Source organism: Schistocerca piceifrons, chromosome 4 (assembly GCF_021461385.2).
Source record: "Schistocerca piceifrons isolate TAMUIC-IGC-003096 chromosome 4, iqSchPice1.1, whole genome shotgun sequence".
Classification (NCBI taxonomy): Eukaryota; Metazoa; Arthropoda; class Insecta; order Orthoptera; family Acrididae; genus Schistocerca; species Schistocerca piceifrons.
Genome location: NC_060141.1, coordinates 534,788,891 through 534,809,101, shown reverse-complemented (window position 1 = coordinate 534,809,101; position 20,211 = coordinate 534,788,891).

Here is a 20,211-nt window from a genome sequence, read left to right as displayed (position 1 = left end):
ACATCACACACACATCCAAGCCCGAGGCAGGATTCGAACCTGCGACCGTAGCGGTCGTTCGGCTCCAGACTGTAGCGCCTAGAACCACACGGCCACTCCGGCCGGCCTCATCAGTCTGTTTTCGAAGAGAATGTGGTAGTGCTTTTTCGTCTTCTGCCGCCGTGAATATCATCTGTATCATTTTTAACGATGCCTTCACTATGATAACAGCTCAGGTAGACTGGAGAATTGTAATGGCACTTTGCGCGAATGATTTATTTGGTCTTAATACAGTTTCAATTCAGATTGTTCAAGGAAACTACGCGAGGAAATGAAACAGCCTTTTCTATTCACAAGCGCTAAGCATTCTTTTCCCTCCGTAAACGTCGTGGACATAACAGCCTCGCGAAGCCTTTCGGAATTGCCTTAGAAGGCGCTGTATCGCACATGAAATCCAGTCACGAAGTTTTTAACGACTTGGTGATGAGGGGACTCTTTGAGGGATTTACGCGACAGTAGGAGGTGCTTTTATATGGAGGCTGCTTGTGCATCTTCATCACAATTGCGTATAAGCGTGAAGGATAGTGCGGAAACGAGGCCTGGGGTGGCCATGACGCAGGAAACGGGGGGCAGGACCCTCGGTTAATCCAGAGCTGGGGGCGGCGCGACATTAGATGCCGCAAGTTCTTGCTAATCCGGTAATTCAGTGGGCTTCCCGCGATAGCGGGCAGAGGCCGTATTTCACGGGCAGCTCATACTGGGCGGAAACTGCCTCCGGCTGCTTTGTGCGCGCCACAAGCAGCCAGGGGGGCCTTCTTATGGCCCTCTGAGAAGTTGACTCCGCTCCCTGCGGCTTCCTGCCCTTGCGGAAGGCGGTGACGACAATACGCAGTAGGCCAGTGACTGGTGTGCTTTCACGTAACGTGCATTTTCGTGGTTTTGGGGGCGTAAACTTCCGAGGTGGCGTGTTGAGGAGAAGCGTATATTCGCAGTATGCCTACCATAGGAAAAATACGGCATAAAATTGCGAATGCTTATCGCAACGTGTTCAATTTCTCTCATATGGGTGCAGTTTCCACACGTCAGTGTGCATGTGGTGTTTCAGGTGGAATGTTGAAAATAAGATGTCCACAAATTATCTTTACATCTTAAGACTTTAATATATTTAAAACAAGATATTGGGAAATAGTATGCAACATTTCACAACATAACTCATAAAGTTTTCTTTCCTCATTTATGTGCATCAAAGTGTGCAGCCTTAATGGCATTGATAATGCCTAATCGGAATTTCGTTTCTCGCCACGGACGATTCAAGATCTCGGGTCTGACATGTCGAAATGTATTGCGAATGCCTTAACGGCTTAACCTTGTTTCGGTACACCAGTTTCTTTATAAAACGGCACAGGTGGTGTACAGTCAAGCGATCGTTGCCGCCATTGCCAGCTGGAATGTGACATGGTTGCAGGTGTTCCAATACTGGCACTGTAGAATCTTGTAAAATATCCATGTAGATACCACGGTTGACAGCAGACTCGATGATAAACAATGGACTAATGACGCTGTTGTTCATCAGTCAGCACTAAACAGTTCCCTTGGTACTTCGCTTTCCATTTCATGTGTAACTTTAGGATGCTGTTAACCCCTACACCAGTATTCTGACGATTCGCTTTGCCGGATACATGAAACGTTGCCTCAGTCTTTTCCAAGAAGTCATTGTTTGTATCAGTCTCCTCTCGTAAAACCACTGCAAACTGTTCGCGCTGAGATTTGTCCATTGACTGAAGCAGCTGCGTTTTGTAGGGCTATAGCTGCAACTTCTTAAGCAAGACATTGTGCACTGTTGATCGTCTCATCCTCAACTCTCCGGCAGCAGTAAGCATCATTATGTCGGACCCCTTGCAAATGCCTGCCGTACCTTCCACATGTTGCGTTTGATACTGATTGGCGATCGCCCCTTTTTTTGAGAACATTAATTATTTCCATAAATGACGCACGCCAAGCCCGAATAGTTGGTCCAGGCGATGGTTACCTCTCGTACCGTGTCTGAAAGTTTCGTTGCCCTCGGGTCTGTATCATCCAGAGGGCTTTCTCCTGTGGCGTCCACATTTTGTCGAGTTTTCAAGTTCAGTTTTGTGTCAGAATTGCGTCACCTGGAAGGGAGAAGTCTTATCACATGCTGAAAACAATTTGTTAATCTCTAGTATAGTTTTACAGTCAATAACGTCTTTAGTTGTAATCGTAATTTAAGGATACGCTACATTTTAGAAGGAACAATGTTTCTGACCACTCCACCCCTTCGGGCTTCTTCTCTTCCCTGATGGTGATAGTGTATTGTAACAGGAGAACTGCCCATCTCACCTGACATGAGCAGCGTGTTGGTAACCCCATTTTGATAACTTGGCAGCAAAATTCGCCTTAGCTCAACCCGTTGGAACACACATAGGATGCTATTGGGCGCCAGCAATGGCCCGTAAATTGTGGAAACTGTGTGACATACGCGTACACATCTGATACCAATATCTTCAGGGACTACGTAAGACTTACGTGATCTATGCCTGGCGGTAAATCTGCTGCATTGCGTTTTTAAGATGTACTTCTGTCGCTGTATCCTTGCCATTGATATAAAACTACAACTTCCGTTCAGTACTCGTTGGTACATTGAAGCGCCAAAGAAACTGGTGTAGGCTTGCGTATTCAAATACAGAGTTGTGTAAACAGACGGAATAATGTGCTATGGTTGGAAACATCTATATAATACAACAACTGTCTGGCGCAGTTGTTAGATCGGTTACTGCTGCTGCAGTGGCAGGTTATCAAGATTTGAGTTCGAACGTGCTGTTATTGTCAGCGCACGAGCGATGGGACAAAGCATCTCCGAGGTAGCGATGAAATGCGGATTCTCCCGCACGATCATTTCATTAGTGTACCGTGAATATCACGAATCCGGTAAAACATAAAATCTCCGACATCGCTGCATCCGATAAAAGAACGAGACTAACGACGATTGGAGAAAATCGTTCAACGTGAGAGAAGTTCAACCCTTTCTCAAACTGCTGTAGATTTCAGAGCTGGGACATCAACAAATGTCAACGCACGAACCATTCAACGAAACATCGTGGATGTGGGCTTTCGGAGCAGAAGGCCCACTCGTGTATCCTTGATGACTGCAGGGCAAAAGCGTGACGCCTCGACTGGGACCGTCAACGCAGACATTGGACTGCTGGTGACTGGAAACATATTGCCAGGTCAGAGGAGTATTGTTTCAAATTGTATCGATCGGATGGACGTGTACGGATATTGAGACAACCTCATGAATCCACGGACCCTTCATGTCAGTAGGGGACTTTTCATGCTCTGTAATGGTGTGGGGTGTATGCAGTTGGAGTGATATGAGACCCCTGATAGTCTGGATACGACTATGACATGTGACACGTACGTAAGCATCCTGTCTGATTACCCGCTACCTTTTACGTCCATTGTGCATTCCGACGGACTCGGGCAATTCCAGCAGGACAATGGGACACCTCACACTTCCATAATTGCTACAGAGTAGCTTCAGGAACACTCTTCTGAGTTTATGCACTTCCGCTGGCCGCCAAACTCCGCAGACATGAACATTGTTGAGCATATCTGGGATGCTGTGCAACGTGTTGTTCAGAAGAGATCTCCACCCTCTTGCACTGTTACGTATTTATGGACGGCTCTGCAGGCTTCGTGGTGTCAGTTTCCTCCAGCAGTCCTTCAGACGTTAGTCTAGACCATGCCACATCGTGTTGCAGCCTTTCTGCATGCTCGCGGGGTCCTACACGATATTAAGCAGGTGTACCAATTTTTTGGCTCTTCCACACATTCTCATTTAAGAGCGTATTAACGTTCTCATTTAAAAGCGTATTGAAACACAAAACTGGCCATAATATCTTAACAACAGCTATACCAATAGGAGTGTACATCTTGGTGTCATACAGGCAGAATTAATTGTTCAGAGAGGTTGTAGTAACCAGTTTCCTGTCTGCACTACTCACAGCTCTCCTGTCGTTTAGTTGGAGGTATACCATGGGTTTGCGATTCATTGTGTGGCGAGATACCTCCATGGTTTGAGAACAAAGACGTACATAGACGTCACAAATATAAGACAAATGGATTCCATCAGCAGCGAAAAATCTCCAGTCAGTAATCGTAGAAAATATCAGTTTCCAATAATTAACGCCCAGGAACACATTTTCGAATAGTGTTAGTCGGAAATGAATGTTCTCATTGATGGCCCTAAAAGTCCGCGTGTTTGCCTCCTCGCCGTGAATGTTGACAAATATTGCTACTACAATAGAAATGTTATTATAATGAAAATCACTGCGACAATAGGAACTCTTATTTATTCTATATTCTACTGATTGCACATTTGTACTTACGAAGACGCAATACACTTCATGACACAAAAGTAAGTCAACATTTCCGCGGACTATTGTTAAACCCACAGAAACAAACTATGGGATTTTGGCTGCAATAAACTGTATCGTTAATACACTTGTTAGAAAATTATGATCCATACTTTGTGTATTTAAACGGACGCCTAAATAGCTGTTTTACTACCTGAGTAAATTACATATAAAGCATGCAAAATGTTCCTACATGGGGCACATGTCACTATTAATCTGAGTACAATTAACAGACCAGTTAGAGGTCGAAATAAGGTTCACTAGTTAGCGCATCAACTATTCTTGCTGTATAAAACTGCAAGCTTTTGCCACTCTTTTCCACATCTGCATTCATTAAGTCCTTAAAACTAGTGGTTGGCCACTGCACACAACGTAAACTCGTCACAATGGACCAAACGTCCTAAAAGTGCAGCTGATTATATTTATTACTAGCTGACAAGGCCGACGTTGCCAATTTTCTATTAGATACGGAAGAAAATGAAGTGTTTGTATCATGATATAGAAAAAATTTCATTTCCATATATTCGTCAAACAACTCTGAAATTACGAAAGTCGTAAAAGGTACAAGCATAATGTATAAATGAATAAGTTCGGCTGCTTCGAATGTCTGCAACGCGATTTTGTAAACGTCTCTATGGCAATGCCCTCACAGCTCCATAACTGGTATTGTTTTCGCTTATAGTCATTTGCACTTATAAGTTGAATACTGTCAAAACTGCTTCTAGGGGTCAGAGATTTCCTTGACTCGATTGTAGGATTGCCTTAGTAGTGAAGGGTAAATGTGTTAAAACATTATGAACGGTGCGGCATGTTTTCATGCATCTCAGTGTTTCTATTATGAACTGCGATAAGTAGATGTTATTACCTCGAAAGCGATTGTTACCTGACAATAAGGGATATGTCCACCAAGTTTGGCTGAAGTCGGCATTATAGTTAAAGAGGAGATGTGGAACATACTTATGCAGACGCAATAATACATACATTTTTATAATAAGTATAGATTGGAGTATCGCCTGTCCATTGAGAAGTCGTAGGGCATAAGGCATCTCAAAATGTAAGTCATACTTAGCATATAATACATTAATCTAGTCAAGTCAATAATTGACAATGAATACAACAGAGCAATTTTCTAAAGGTTGTTGCAAACTGAAGTAAAATGACTCTAAACTCTGTGGGACTCGCGTTCAATTGGAGGACTACTGGAAGCAAACGATATAAAACTTGCGCATCTGGGCTGTGAGCAAATGCAAGATAAATGAGACAATCATAGATAATTGGCATTCCACTAATGTCTGAGTGAAACTTACATTCTACAATTCTCCACAGCACAAGAGGGCGCCGGTCAGCACCAGACGAGAGCCAGGAGGCGAATTTTCTTTGAAAATAGTTTTCTGCACATCCCTCGCCATTCCCAAGCTAACTTGGTGGGGATTTTACGAACGAATATGGTCTCTTTTCTACGTAATAACACCCCGTCTTCTGGCCACGAGTGGCCTACCGGGACCATCTGACCGCCGTGTAATCCTCAGTGGAGGCTGCGGATAGGAGGGGCGTGGGGTCAGCACACTGCTCTCCCGGTCGTTATGATGGTATTCTTGACCGAAGCCGCTAGTATTCGGTCGAGTAGCTCCTCAATTGGCATCACGAGGCCGAGTGCACCCTGAAAAATGGCAACAGTGCATGGTGGCCTGGATGGTCACCCATCCAAGCGCCGACCACGCCCGACAGCGCTTAACTTCGGTGATCTCACGGGAACCGGTGTATCCACTGCGGCAAGGTTCTACGTAGTAACAGGAGAAAGCAAATAGAAATGTACTGCCGAAGCCACCGACCGCAAGGCGTCTGGTGGCGTCACTTTGGAATGGAAGCAACAAATTATCTGACGCCAGGGAAAGGCCCATTAAACTTTCAAACGCGCTCAGTGGAAAACTGTGATGTCCGGCAGCAACTATCTCTACGAATAATAAAACTGTAAAACTGTCGCATCTGTCTGTATCCATTTGAACATGTTTCTTCAAAACTACTAGATGAATTTTCATGCGGTTTCGTACATTTCTTTAGCATCGATTCGGGCACCATACGGGCTTCAGTTTATCAAAATCGGATGACGGAAGAAAAAGACATCGTGAGTTACAATTTTACTAAAACCGTCGTGTTTCTCTGTTTGTCTGTTTGAACACGCTAATATCCAAAACTACTAGACGAATTTTCGTGGGATTTTCGCAGGTAACTTGAATATGTCTTGGGGCAACGTAACTCAAATTTTTATCAATATTTTTTCTATTAATGCGAAAATAACTTCGTCTGTTACTTTTTCACGACTATCCCCTTAAAGGATTCCAGTAAAATTTGGTATAGAGATATCTTGATCTCAGAGTAAGAATATAGGCTACTTTAGAAAGTATACGATACAAAATACTTATTGATTTGAAGGTTTTTATGCGAATCAGAGATAAATATTTGCTCTTGGGAAAACTGTTTACACTTTCACTTTCAGTATTCATCATATAAGCGAAATGCTTTTATTGGTAGATATGTGCCACGTGATACGGTTCGAAGTATTGAAAACAATGCTTATACAGTTTCTGTGCGTTTAATTCATTCTTCCACTATGAGTTATATAACGTACATTTTGTACAATGTATGACAACTTCAGTAGCATGATGCATAGACGTGCACTCCTGCTAGACCTGTGCTCCTGCCCATGCCTTTTAATGCATTGCTCGGCAGTGACATTGTTCATGCTGATGCGCTGTGTATTGGGACAGCTTTAAATGGGAGAGAGGGAGAAAGTGGAGTGCACATCACGAGGTATGCTTGCCCAAATAGGCAGACTTGTGAATGCAGCTGTTGTTCTTGCACGTACAGTAGATTACCTACTCACCATTACTCGTCATAAAAAAGCTACTGCTTCTGAAATGTGAGCACAGCCGAGGGTTGACATCTAGTCCACAATAAACACTTTGGGAGACTGGACCGTGTATGCGAAAACTGACGGCCATCCAGAAAGCGCCAATTCCCTCTCACTGAGATGCGTGAAAGCAATCTGTACACCTTACGAGATTGCCGGCTCTCTGGCTGCTCACATTTTACTGGTGAGAACTTGAATGCTTGCCACTCCCAGGAAAATGTTCCAAGCTCCCAAATTAACTATCGCCCAATAGTGACAGAGTTGAAAGAAAATCGCAAAGCGTTATATGACTGTCATGTCACAATGTGTTCGCTGCTGTTCTCTGCCTGACTTGGCAACAATGTAATGGACTTAACGCTGCAGAGTAAGGAGTGATCTACCAACCACAAAACTTCCCATGGTGCCGAAATTGTTAGGGGATTTTCAACAAATTAATTCATCTAATGCAGTTGTTTCCAACATAAATAGTTTTCTAAGTTATTTTGTTGCACGTTACGGTATTTTCTGTCATGGGAAATCGGATTACAAATGTAACAGACACATTTTCCTAGTCTGATATGGTCACACAGCATTGTTAGAAATCAGTACCAGTTCTTCGTCATATACAATACCATGTTTGATATATCGGAAGTATTGTGACCCATGGATGATGACGCAATGGCACGTCTCTGGTGCGTTTACCGTTCCGTGTAATAAAATTTTCAAAGTAGGGTGCTTATCTCCTAACAGTTCAATTTGTGGGAAAGCCAACTACTGTGCTACATGCCTGTCAGATGCGACACAATGCTAAAATACATCATCTACAGTTACCTCGTTCGTAAGTCTACGAAAACAATGAAGATGCACTACTGTGGCCATCCAGTGCACCTTCATTAAAGAAAAGGAGCCTCTAAAATGTTTTCACATTTAAAAGAAGTATAATGACACTGAAAGTCATTTGAATCCCTGCTGTTCAAAAACTTGTTTCATTGAATGTGTGGAAATCTACAACTAACTAGAGAGGGACAACAACTTATTTTTGTATTTCATTAGACAAAATAATAAGAGCAATTCCTTTTGATCAATTTCGATTAAGTATCCATTTAAAGGTAACTTTAAAATCATTTTATGCTGTGTGTCAGAAACTACGCGCTTGTGTACTTGTGAAAAAACTTGTAACAGTGCCACTTTGTGTGGCTCAAATAATTTGTCTGTCCTTAGCTGTACTTGATAACTTCCTGAGTAGTGGGTTTCTCAGACGTTTCTGCTGTTCTCCAGTAGATTTACCACGGTTAGAGCGTAATTTGTTACAGAAAAAGACGACCGCAAGTCAGTTTAATAATGGCGTATGTTGCTTAGATGGAAGATAGAAAGATAATACAGAAATTGCGGAGACGTAAGATTAAAAACGCTGCGTGGAGTATCTCAATAACAGGCGCAGGCTTTCAATAGAAGCACGTGCTTTACAAAAACAACAATAATTTGAGAATGCTGTTACTCTGCAGCAGCCATTCAAGCATTAACTCAACGGCTCTGAGATCATGACAAAGGAATTTTTTTTTTTTTTTGTTTTCCGGTTACGAAGGAGCCTCTTGCCAACTGAAGTGAAATTTAGCAGGGAGATAAATATAATTTCGTGAATCACAGGCAGAAAGAACGAAGAGAACTTTTTATGACGAAATAAACAGGAGAAACAGGAGCAGCAGCCACCCACAGAGAAATGCGACGAAGGTAATAAACAAAATCCACTAATTTCGACGTATATCTTGAAGGAATCAGACGCCAGTGAAGAAGAATGAGGATCTAAATAAGGAAACGCTTAAGCCCACTTAACGTATAAATATCTAGCACATTTGATTCCTGTGTTACCAAAAGACTTTGGCTCTCGTCCAATCATGAAAAAGTAGTAACGTTGTGTCCTGCCAGTTATAACAAGGCTGATATTGTGAGTGTGCAATCTCTTTGTGGATAATCGAAGAGCTAAATCAGAAATAGGTTTTGGTTTCGTTTCCGACATAGTTTAACGACCAATCTTGACAACAGATTCAGATATTTTTTGACAGTGCACCTGCCATCGGCAAAGTAAAGTTCACCACAAAGCAGTAACAACATGTCGGCCTACAGCCTCTCCCTTCAGCAATGACGATTCTATGGAAAACGTATCTGAGGAGATTCAAAGGTGATGCATATGGGCGCGAAGCTTCTGACAGGATCATGTTACTATGTCTTAAGGATGGGTACAAGGCCAAACACACTAGATATCTTAACGTCTGACAGGATATTAATAAATATGGCAGTATCATCACTCGACAGAGGTGGAGAAGGATTCGCCTAATTGGTTTGGGGAAAAAAAGTGCATCACAGTTTTGTACAGAAACTTTGTGCTGCAATATCGGATGGAAGTCAAAAAGTCACATCGACGTACATAAAACGAAACGTCTTGAACTGCACCGATTCAGTGGTAGGTAATACCAGAATAACCATTTACACGGTGGTCCATTGATCGTGACCGGTCCAAATATCTCACGAAATAAACGTCAAACGAAAAAACTACAAAGAACGAAACTTGTCTAGCTTGAAGGGGGAAACCAGATGGCGCTATGGTTGGCCCGCTAAATGGTGCTGCCATAGGTCAAACGGATATCAACTGCGTTTTTTTTAAATACGAACCTCCATTTTTTATTACATATTCGTGTAGTACGTAAACAATTATGAATGTTTTAGTTGGACCACTTTTTTCGCCTTCTGGTAGATGGCGCTGTGATAGATGGCGCTCACAATTTTAGACGAACAGTTGGTAACAGGTTGGTTTTTTAAATTAAAATACAGAACGTAGGTGCGTTTAAACATTTTATTTCGGTTGTTCCAGTGTGGTTCATGTAGCATGTGGTACATTGTGCATGACGTGCTCCAGTTTCACAAAGTGTCTGCAAGATGGGTGCCACGGCAGCTGACTCCTGAAATGAAAGAACGACATTTTGATGCGTGTGAAGAACTTCTTCGGTGCTTTGAACGAGAAGGTGACGGCTTCCTTGCAAGAATCGTTACTGGGGACGAAACCTGAGTTCACTTCCATCAACCGGAAACGAAGAAAGTGAGCAAGGAATGGCGCCATTCCTCGTTAGCAAGGATTTCCATATGTTTGGACCACTCAGAGACGCAATGGGAGGAAAGAAGTTCCGTTCTGATGAAGAGGTACGCCACGCAGTGCATGAGTAATTGCGCGGACTACCAAACGAACGTTTCTGAGAACGCGTGCTGTTAAAGCGTGATTACCTGTAAATACCAGCCGGCCGGAGTGGCCGTACGGTTCTAGGCGGTACAGTCGGGAACCGGACGACCGCTACGGTCGCAGGTTCGAATCCTGCCTCGGGCATGGATGTGTGTGATGTCCTTAGGTTAGTTAGGTTTAATTAGTTCTAGGTTCTAGGCTACTGATGATTCTAGGCTACTGATGACCTCAGAAGTCGCATAGTGCTCAGAGCCATTTGAACCATTGTTTTTGTAAATACCACATTAATGCAATAAATGCTCAAAATGGTATCCGTCAACCTCAATGCATTTGGCAATACGCGTAACGACATTCCTTTCAACAGCGAGTAGTTCGCCTCCGTAATGTTCGCACATGCATTGACAAGGCGCTGACGCATGTTGTCAGGCGTTGACGGTGGATCACGATAGCAAATATTCTTCAACTTTCCCCACAAAAAGAAATCCGGGGACGTCAGATCCGGTGAACGTGCGGGCCATGGTATGGTGCTTTGACAACCAATCCACCTGTCATGCAATATGCTATTCAATACCGCTTAAACCGCACTCGCGCTAGGTGCCGGATATCCATCATGTTGGAAGTACATCGCCATTCTGTCATGCAGTGAAACATCTTGTAGTAACATCGGCAGAACATGACGTAGGAAATCAGTATACATTGCAACATTTAGATTGCCATCGATAAAATGGGGGCCAATTATCCTTCCTCCTGTGCCCAGTGCAGAACTGTACACGACGTTCAAAGTCGTCGCCATGCAATTCCTGGTGCATAGAAATATGGTATGGGTGCAATCGATGTTGATGCATCATTCTCAATACCGACGTTTTTGAGTTTCACGATTCTCGCGCAGTTTGTCTGCTACTGATGCGCGGATTAGCTGCGACAGCAGCTAAAACACCTACTTACGCATCATCATTTGTTGCTGGTCGTGGTTGCGTTTCACATGTGGCTGAACACTTCCTGTTTCTTTAAATAACGTAACTATCCAGCGAACGGTCCGGACACTTGGATGATATCGTCCAGGAAACCGAGCAGCATACATAGCACACGCCCGTTGGGCATTTCGATCACAATAGCCATACATCAACAAGATATCGACCTTTTCCGCAATTGGTAAACGGTCCATATTAACACGAGTAATGTATCACGAAACAAATACCGTCCGCACTGGTGGAATATTACGTGATACCACGTACTTATACGTTTGTGACTATTACAGCGCCATCTATCACAAAGCGGAAAAGGTGGTCCAACTAAAACATTCATATTTTTTACGTACTACACGAATATGTAATAAAAATGAGGGTTCGTATTTAAAAAAAACGCAGTTGATATCCGTTTGACCTATGGCAGCGACATCTAGCGGGCCAACCATAGCGCCATCTGGTTTCCCACTTCAAGCTAGACGAGTTCGTTGTTTGTTGTTTTTTCGTTAGATGCTTATTTCGTGAGATATTTGGCCCGGTCATTATCAAAAGATGGCTCTGAGCACTATGGGACTCAACTACTGAGGTCATTAGTCCCCTAGAACGTAGAACTAGTTAAACCTAACTAACCTAAGGACATCACAAACATTCATGCCCGAGGCAGGATTCGAACCTGCGACCGTAGTGGTCTTGCGGTTCCAGACTGCAGCGCCTTTACCCGCACGGCCACTTCGGCCGGCGGTCATTATCAATGGACCACCCCGTATATCATCAGAATCAACAGATTTGTCCAATTGTAACAGTGCACTAAAAAAAGCTCTAGTCGGAATATAGTGACAACAAGTAAGGAACTTATTATGTAATTTTGCACCACTATGAATAGACAGGACGATTCGATCAAATAAAATTAACTACTGTGTAGTTTACGAGACAGTAGATTAACTCACTATTTCATTACCACTCACTTTTTGATATTGTAACACGCCTGTCTAGAAATCAACTATCGTTTTATAAGTTCACACACTTATCAAAGTTAGACACTTTCTGCTAAGAGTCAGTTACAAAACTACCAGCCGTGTTGAAAAGGAAGTGGCTGAAAAGCAGTGACACAGGTATAAAGCAAGGAAGAATCGTAACACGCGTTTATTCATTTGATAAGACCCTGATATTTTCGCCAAAGGTCATCATTTATCTGGTACCCTGCTAGATGAGGCAGCAGAAAGAAGACAGAAGTAAAGTACAGCTGTTCTGCTGAAAAACGCTCGTAACGTAGTAAGTAAAAGCTCACCACCGTCCAGGCACTTGAAGCATACGGGTGAATCCGTTTAGCACCTTTTGTCACCTTATTACAAGCCTGACACACACAACGCCTTGGTGTTGGTGGTGATGCTGAGGATCAGATCTTTCCGATACTTAGAGCTGTATTTGGCGTCTTTTTTTCCTTCTTATAAAGTTCTTCTCTTTAGCTGTGTCAACCTGTTCGCCCTAACCGTGATTCTCGTCATGAAACTTCGAAATATATTCCTGCTTCAGTTGTCCATTATGCGATTCACTTCTGTTACCTGAAATATTGGTTCAAATGGCTCTGAGCACTATCGAACTTAACTTCTAAGGTCATCAGTCCCCTAGAACTTATAACTACTTAAACCTAACTAACCTAAGGACACACACACATCCATGCCCGAGGCAGGATTCGAACCTGCAACCGTAGTGATCAAGCGGTTCCAGACTGTAGCGCTTAGAACCGCTCGGCCACCCCGGCCGGCTTACCTGAAATACTGGGTGATGTGTTGACACGGTTTTTAACTCTCCATGAATCTTTTAGGGACGAGAAATTTGTCAGTGCGTTCACTTATCTCTCGAGGGAGACTGTTTTGTAAAGTGCAAGTATGAACAAAGATGTCGTAAAAGAAAATGTCTTGTATCCAGTGATTTCTCATGCGTAATTATTTTTCATTTCTCCAAGTGGATGGAGTAACCAATTTAAGTTCAACTTCAGCGCTGCAATTTGTTACTATTTGTTGATAACCAACTGAAATATTCCGCTGAAGCACACTAGCTTTTGAAGGTATCCGAAAGCCCCTGTGTAATATGGAACTGACCACGGAATTGTGGAGGTACCTGATTTTATTTGTTGTATGAATGTTACATCTTAGTTGTAAAGCGGGAGAAAACGGGCTTTTTCGAGCGTTTTTTTGGCGACTGCCAACGTTGAAGACGTATAGAAGTAGTATTGTAATACCTTTCAGAAGCTTCATTTGCGAAGTTTAGAAGTACAACCTTTATCTACATACAAGCGGATTTTTTTCATTGCATTCCAATGAGCCGTTTTATCGCAATAATGGCGCATGTAGCTTGCCGCATTACACCTGATGGTAAAACGTATGAACGAGACGAAAGGCGTAAATGCAAGCGCTGTTGTTCCGAATCACAGCTGTTATGTTTAATGCACATTTGTCTTCATAAAGCGCTAATATCGCATGTTTAATTTATTTCCTGTCGTGTGTTTATTCGGTGCACATTCGCGGATGTTGCAGGACCTCTGAACAGTATTTTCATTTCAAAGTTCATTGTAAAAATATTTGTTTACAGCGGGGCTTCTCGTCCAGTAGAAAAAAATTGATGTTCTGTCATTTTAAATGTGCTATGTATCACTTTAAAAAAATTCCTTTATTCGTCCTGTTGGTGGTACGTGCATGCAAGCATACCGTACTGTAAACGCGTGATCACTAATTTTGTGTACGTAACGGCAGCTAACAGATGGTATACGTGCGATCTCCACTGCTTTCATCAGTCTGAAGCAGTCTTATAGCCAACGTCGAATTACAGTATTTTCCCTCCCTTATTTTTCTTGATAGTTCTGCTGTGTTTTGAATGCGTTTCCGCTATGGAAGATGAAAATAAGCGTCATCGTGCCTATAAATGTTGTTATGTTGTGAAGAATACACTAGAATTACTGTAGTTAAAGGTGCCAAATATGCTACAGGTTCCGAGAAAAAGTTCCACCAAAAGAACGACTAGCAAAGGTAGATATTCTTTCCAGCTAAGAAATTTGTTGCCGTGCTTGGGAACAGTGCTACAATTTGTAAGTAAGTGAATAACAAGAAATTTTGATGTACGTAGGGTTATAAGATATATTTTAATTTAACCAAAGATAATATACTTTTTACTTTTTTAGGTTAATTTCTGATGTCTTGAAGGCCTATCCAAAGCACAAGGCATATTTGTGACGGGTTTGATTCAGATACTACCGGTCATACGGAAGTGCAATGGTAAACGTGAAAATCGAGAGGAAAGACCTGCGAAGCAACTGTTGTATGGGGAGGAAGTGTTCCTGATGGATATGGTGATCATTCTAGTGTTACGGACGTCCTTGGAGTTACTAGGAGGAGGTTGACCACACTAACGAAGACACTAACAATGGGTGAAACATCGCACCATAATGAACGTGGTGATTCATATAACTGTAAGCATACAGGGAATGATGTTCGACAGATAGAATAACTTATAACATTGTTGTTGTTATGGTCTTCAGTCCTGAGACTGGTTTGATGCAGCCCTCCATGCTACTCTATCCTGTGCAAGCTTCTTCATCTCCCAGTACCTACTGCAACCGACATCCTTCTGAATCTGCTTAGTGTAGTCATCTCTTGGTCTCCCTCTACGATTTTTACCCTCCACTCTGCCCTCCAATACTAAATTGGTGATCCCTTGATGCCTCAGAACATGTCCTACCAACCGATCCCTTCTTCTGGTCAAGTTGTGCCACAAACTTCTCTTCTCCCCAATCCTATTCAATACTTCCTCATTATTTATGTGATCTACACATCTAATCTTCAGCATTCTTCTGTAGCACCACATTTCGAAGGCTTCTTGTGCAAACTATTTATCGTCCATGTTTCACTTCCATACATGGCTACACTCCATACAAATACTTTCAGAAACGACTTCTTGACACTTAAATCTATACTCGATGTTATCAAATTTCTCTTCTTCAGAAACGTTTTCCTTGCCATTGCCAGTCTACATTTTATATCCTCTCTACTTCGACCATCATCAGTTATTTAGCTCCTCAAACAGCAAAACTCCTTTACTACTTTAAGTGTTTCATTTCCTAATCTAATTCCCTCGACATCACACGACTTAATTCGACTACATTCCATTATCCTCGTTTTGCTTTTGTTGATGTTCATCTCATATCCTCCTTTCAAGACATTATCCATTCCGTTCAACTGCTCTTCCAAGTCCTTTGCTATCTCTGACAGAATTACGATGTCATCGGCGAACTTCAAAGTTTTTATTTCTTCTCCATGGATTTTAATACCTACTCCAAATTTTTCTTTTGTTTCCTTCACTGTTTGCTCAATATACAGATTGAATAATATCGGGGAGAGGCTACAACCCTGTCTCACTCCCTTCCCAACCACTGCTTCCTTTCATGTCCCTCGACTCTTATAACTGCCATCTGGTTTCTGTACAAATTGTAAATAGCCTTTCGCTCCCTGTATTTTACCCCCGCCACCTTCAGAATTTGAAAGAGAGTATTCCAGTCAACATTGTCTAAAGCTTTCTCTAAGTCTACAAATGCTAGAAACGTAGGTTTGCCCTTCCTTAATCTAGCTTCTAAGTTAAGCCGTAGGGTCAGTATTGCCTCACGTGTTCCAACATTTCTACCGAATCAAAACTGATTTTCCCCGAGGTCGGCTTCTACTAGTTTTTCCATTCGTCTGTAAAAAATTCGCGTTATTATTTTGCTGCTGTGACTTAATAAACTGGTAGTTCGGTAATTTTCACATGTGTCAACACCTGCTTTCTTTGGGATTGGGATTATTATATTCTTCTTGAAGTCTGAGGGTATTTCGCCTGTTTCATACTTCTTGCTCACCAGATGGTAGAGTTTTGTCAGGACTGGCTCTCCCAAGGCCGTCAGTAGTTCCAATGGAATGTTGTCTACTCCTGGGGCCTTGTTTCGACTCAGGTCTTTCAGTGCTCTGTCAAACTCTTCACGCAGTATCGTATCTCCCATTTCATCTTCATCTACCTGCTCTTCCACTTCCATAATATTGTCTTCAAGTACATCACCCTTGTATAGACTCTCTATATACTCCTTCCACCTTTCTGCTTTACCTTCTTTGCTTAGAACTGGGTTTCCATCTCAGCTCTTGATGTTCATACTATCTCTTTAATTTTCCTGTAGGCAGTATCTATCTTACCCCTAGTGAGATAAGTCTCTACATCCTTACATTTGTCCTCTATCAATCCCTGCTTAGCCATTTTGCAGTTCCTGTCGATCTCATTTTTGAGATGTCTGTATTCCTTTTTGCCCACTTCATTTACTGCATTTTTATATGTTCTCCTTTCATAAATTACATTCAATATTTCTTCTGTTACCCAAGGATTTCTACTAGCCCTCGTCTTTTTACCTACTTGATCCTCTGCTGCCTTCACTACTTCATCCCTCAAAGCTACCCATTCTTCTTCTACTGTATTTCTTTCCCCCATTCCTGTCAATTGCTCCCTTATGTTCTCCCTGAGACTCTGTACAACCCCTGGTTCTTTTAGTTTATCCAGGTCCCATCTCCTTAAATTCCCACCTTTTTTCAGTTTCTTCAGTTTTAATCTACAGGTCATAACCAATAGATTGTTGTCTGCCCCTGGAAATGTCTTACAATTTAAAACCTGGTTCCTAAATCTCTGTCTTACCATTATACAATCTATCTGAAACCTTTCAGTATCTCCAGGCTTCTTCCATGTATACAACCTTCTTTTATGATTCTTGAACCAAGTGTTAGCTATGATTAAGTTGTGCTCTGTGCAAAATTCTACCAAGCGGCTTCCTCTTTCATTTCTTAGCACCAGTCCATATTCGCTTACTATGTTTCCTTCTCTCCTTTTTCCTACTACCGAATTACAGTCACCCATGACTATTAAATTTTCGTCACCCTTCACTATCTGAATAATTTCTTTTATTTCATCATACATTTCTTCAATTTCTTCGTCATCTGCAGAGCTAGTTGGCATATAAACTTTTACTACTGTAGTAGGTGTGGGCTTCGTATCTATCGTGGCCACAATAATGCGTTCACTATGCTGTTTGTAGTAGCTTGCCCTCATTCCTATTTTCCTATTCATTATTAAACCTACTCCTGCATTACCCCTATTTGATTTTGTGTTTATAACCCTGTAGTCACCTGACCAGAAGTCTTGTTCCTCCTGCCACCGAACTTCACTAATTCCCACTATATCTAACTTTAACCTATCCATTTCCCTTTTTAAATTTTCTAACCTACCTGTCCGATTAAGGGATCTGACATTTCACGCTCCGAACCGTAGAACGCCAGTTTTCTTTCTCCTGATAACGACATCCTCTTGAGTAGTCCCCGCCCGGAGATCCGAATGGGGGACTATTTTACCTCCGGATTATTTTACCCAAGAGGACGCCATCATCATTTAATCATACAGTAAAGCTGCATGCCCTCGGGAAAAATTACGGCCATAGTTTCCCCTTGCTTTCAGCCGTTCGCAGTACCAGCACAGCAAGGCCGTTTTGGTTATTGTTACAAGGCCAGATCAGTCAATCATCCAGACTGTTGCCCCTGCAACTACTGAAAAGGCTGCTGCCCCTCTTCAGGAACCACACGTTTGTCTGGCCTCTCAACAGATACCCCTCCATTGTGGTTGCACCTACGGTACGGCTATCTGTATCGCTGAGGCACGCAAGCCTCCCCACCAACGTCAAGGTCCATGGTTCATGGGGGGAAATTATAACATCTGTACCAAAAAAGTGAGTTACTATACCACAAAAGAAACTTCACACTCATATGTGTCTTAACCCTCAACTACTGTGGGTGGTCTTTCAGATAGCTACAGTTTTTTTATCTCTCGGTATTTCACATACCCCATTGAGATTAAGTAGACTTCTGTGTACCTTCCTACTGGATGGAAAGCTACACGTTCCATAAATCTGGCATTGTTGGGTCTTGAGAGTTCTCACAGACGTACCTTAGTGTTTGCATATACTGTTTTTGCGGAACGCTAGCGTTTCTTCGTGTTGAGGAAACGCAGAACTTACATACAATGTTTTCTGTGCGAGACTGATATGGGTGTTCAAGAACGCCTCAGTGAATTCTCTGATGAAGACATTGATAACAGTCATAATGCATTTAGTGATCATGATACTAATGCGGAGAAGGAAACATAAAGTGATAATGTGACAAGTGATGACGATGGACAAGCGTACTCCTTCGGTAAGAACATAAAGATGTTTCTGCTGGAGAAAAAAGAAGGTGATAACTTATGTGAGGACAAGCCAACTCAACATTGTCTTACAGCTACCTGGACTGCACCAGATTCCGAAATGTCCCCGACAAAACTTGCTGTTGTGGAGATATGAGTCTCAAATACAGAAGTAATTTTTTGAAAATCAAAAAACATCAGCTTTTGTTGTCCTTGCTTGACGCAGAAAACAAGATATCCGTGTCAACAGCGTAGTATTCTGATTTGCTAGTAGAATTATAGGAGATCGGCGTGAAATGCATGCAGTCTGAAAGCAAAATTTTATTCAGGACCTCAGAAGAATACGTAAAGTAATTACTTTCTTCTTGATTGTTAAAATCAAAATATAGAGAATTAGTTTCGTTGATAGAATTATTGGGAAGAATAATCGCTAGAAGGTTGAAACAATCAGTAGTAAACCCAAAGCTGATTCCAGGTACAATGTGTCGTAACTGAAATGTTTTTTTCCCCATGCAGTTATGTTGCGAATCTGTAATATTATCTCCCTGATAATAATCTGAGAGTAGAGGTAACTATGTAGTGTTACTTCTATAATACATAAAACAAAAATATTCTGCAAATTTTGCTTCGTTTTGGATTTCAAAATGTTTTAAATTCAACAGTGTTTAAAAAATGCAAATTTCCATGAAGTATTTCCAAAATGTGTAGCGAACAACAGGAATTAATGTAAATATATATTCAACAAAACAGTGGTTTTACACATAATAAATAAAAAGGCAGTAACTGTGTTCCTGTGAATATCCGTAGTAGCTAAGGGTTAATATTATTCGCTTGAACAAAGCTTTTTAAGTCAAACCTCCAGAGAGTAATGTCAAAAAAATGTAATACAGAATAACCTTCTTAAAATGTTTCCCAGAATTATCATTTGGTGGATGAAGATGATACACTTACGGGGAATGTGCCTTATTACTACTCCCTAAAGAAAGAGGATACTCGTCAAAGGCACAAAAGTTCAGATGTAACTTGAACTTCATTAGAAGAAAGAAGAGAATGCTATGATAATATGTGAATGATACAGTATCTTGGACTATGTCCGAAAGTGATACTTGTACAGTAGCAATTGATTCACAACCGGTATTGTTTGTGCCAACTGTCAGATTGAGACACGTTTTACTTATGCCAAATCTCATGTTACAAGTCTTGTGATAACAACATAAGAACACACCGGTGTGAGAGACGAGGCAATACTGTGTCTGTGGAATATATTACAATTTAAACATGTGTGTGAACCAGCAACAGAACGAGAATATGATATGTATAACACAGCCAATCGGTTGCAACCACATTTATCTTGACCTGGTTTCTACAACGACAACGGGTGTCTCCATCATAAAATCCACCTCAGTTACACATAGTAACAAATGAACAGATTTAAAGGCAAAATGCCATCGCCATATAAAATAACTTTAAAAATTA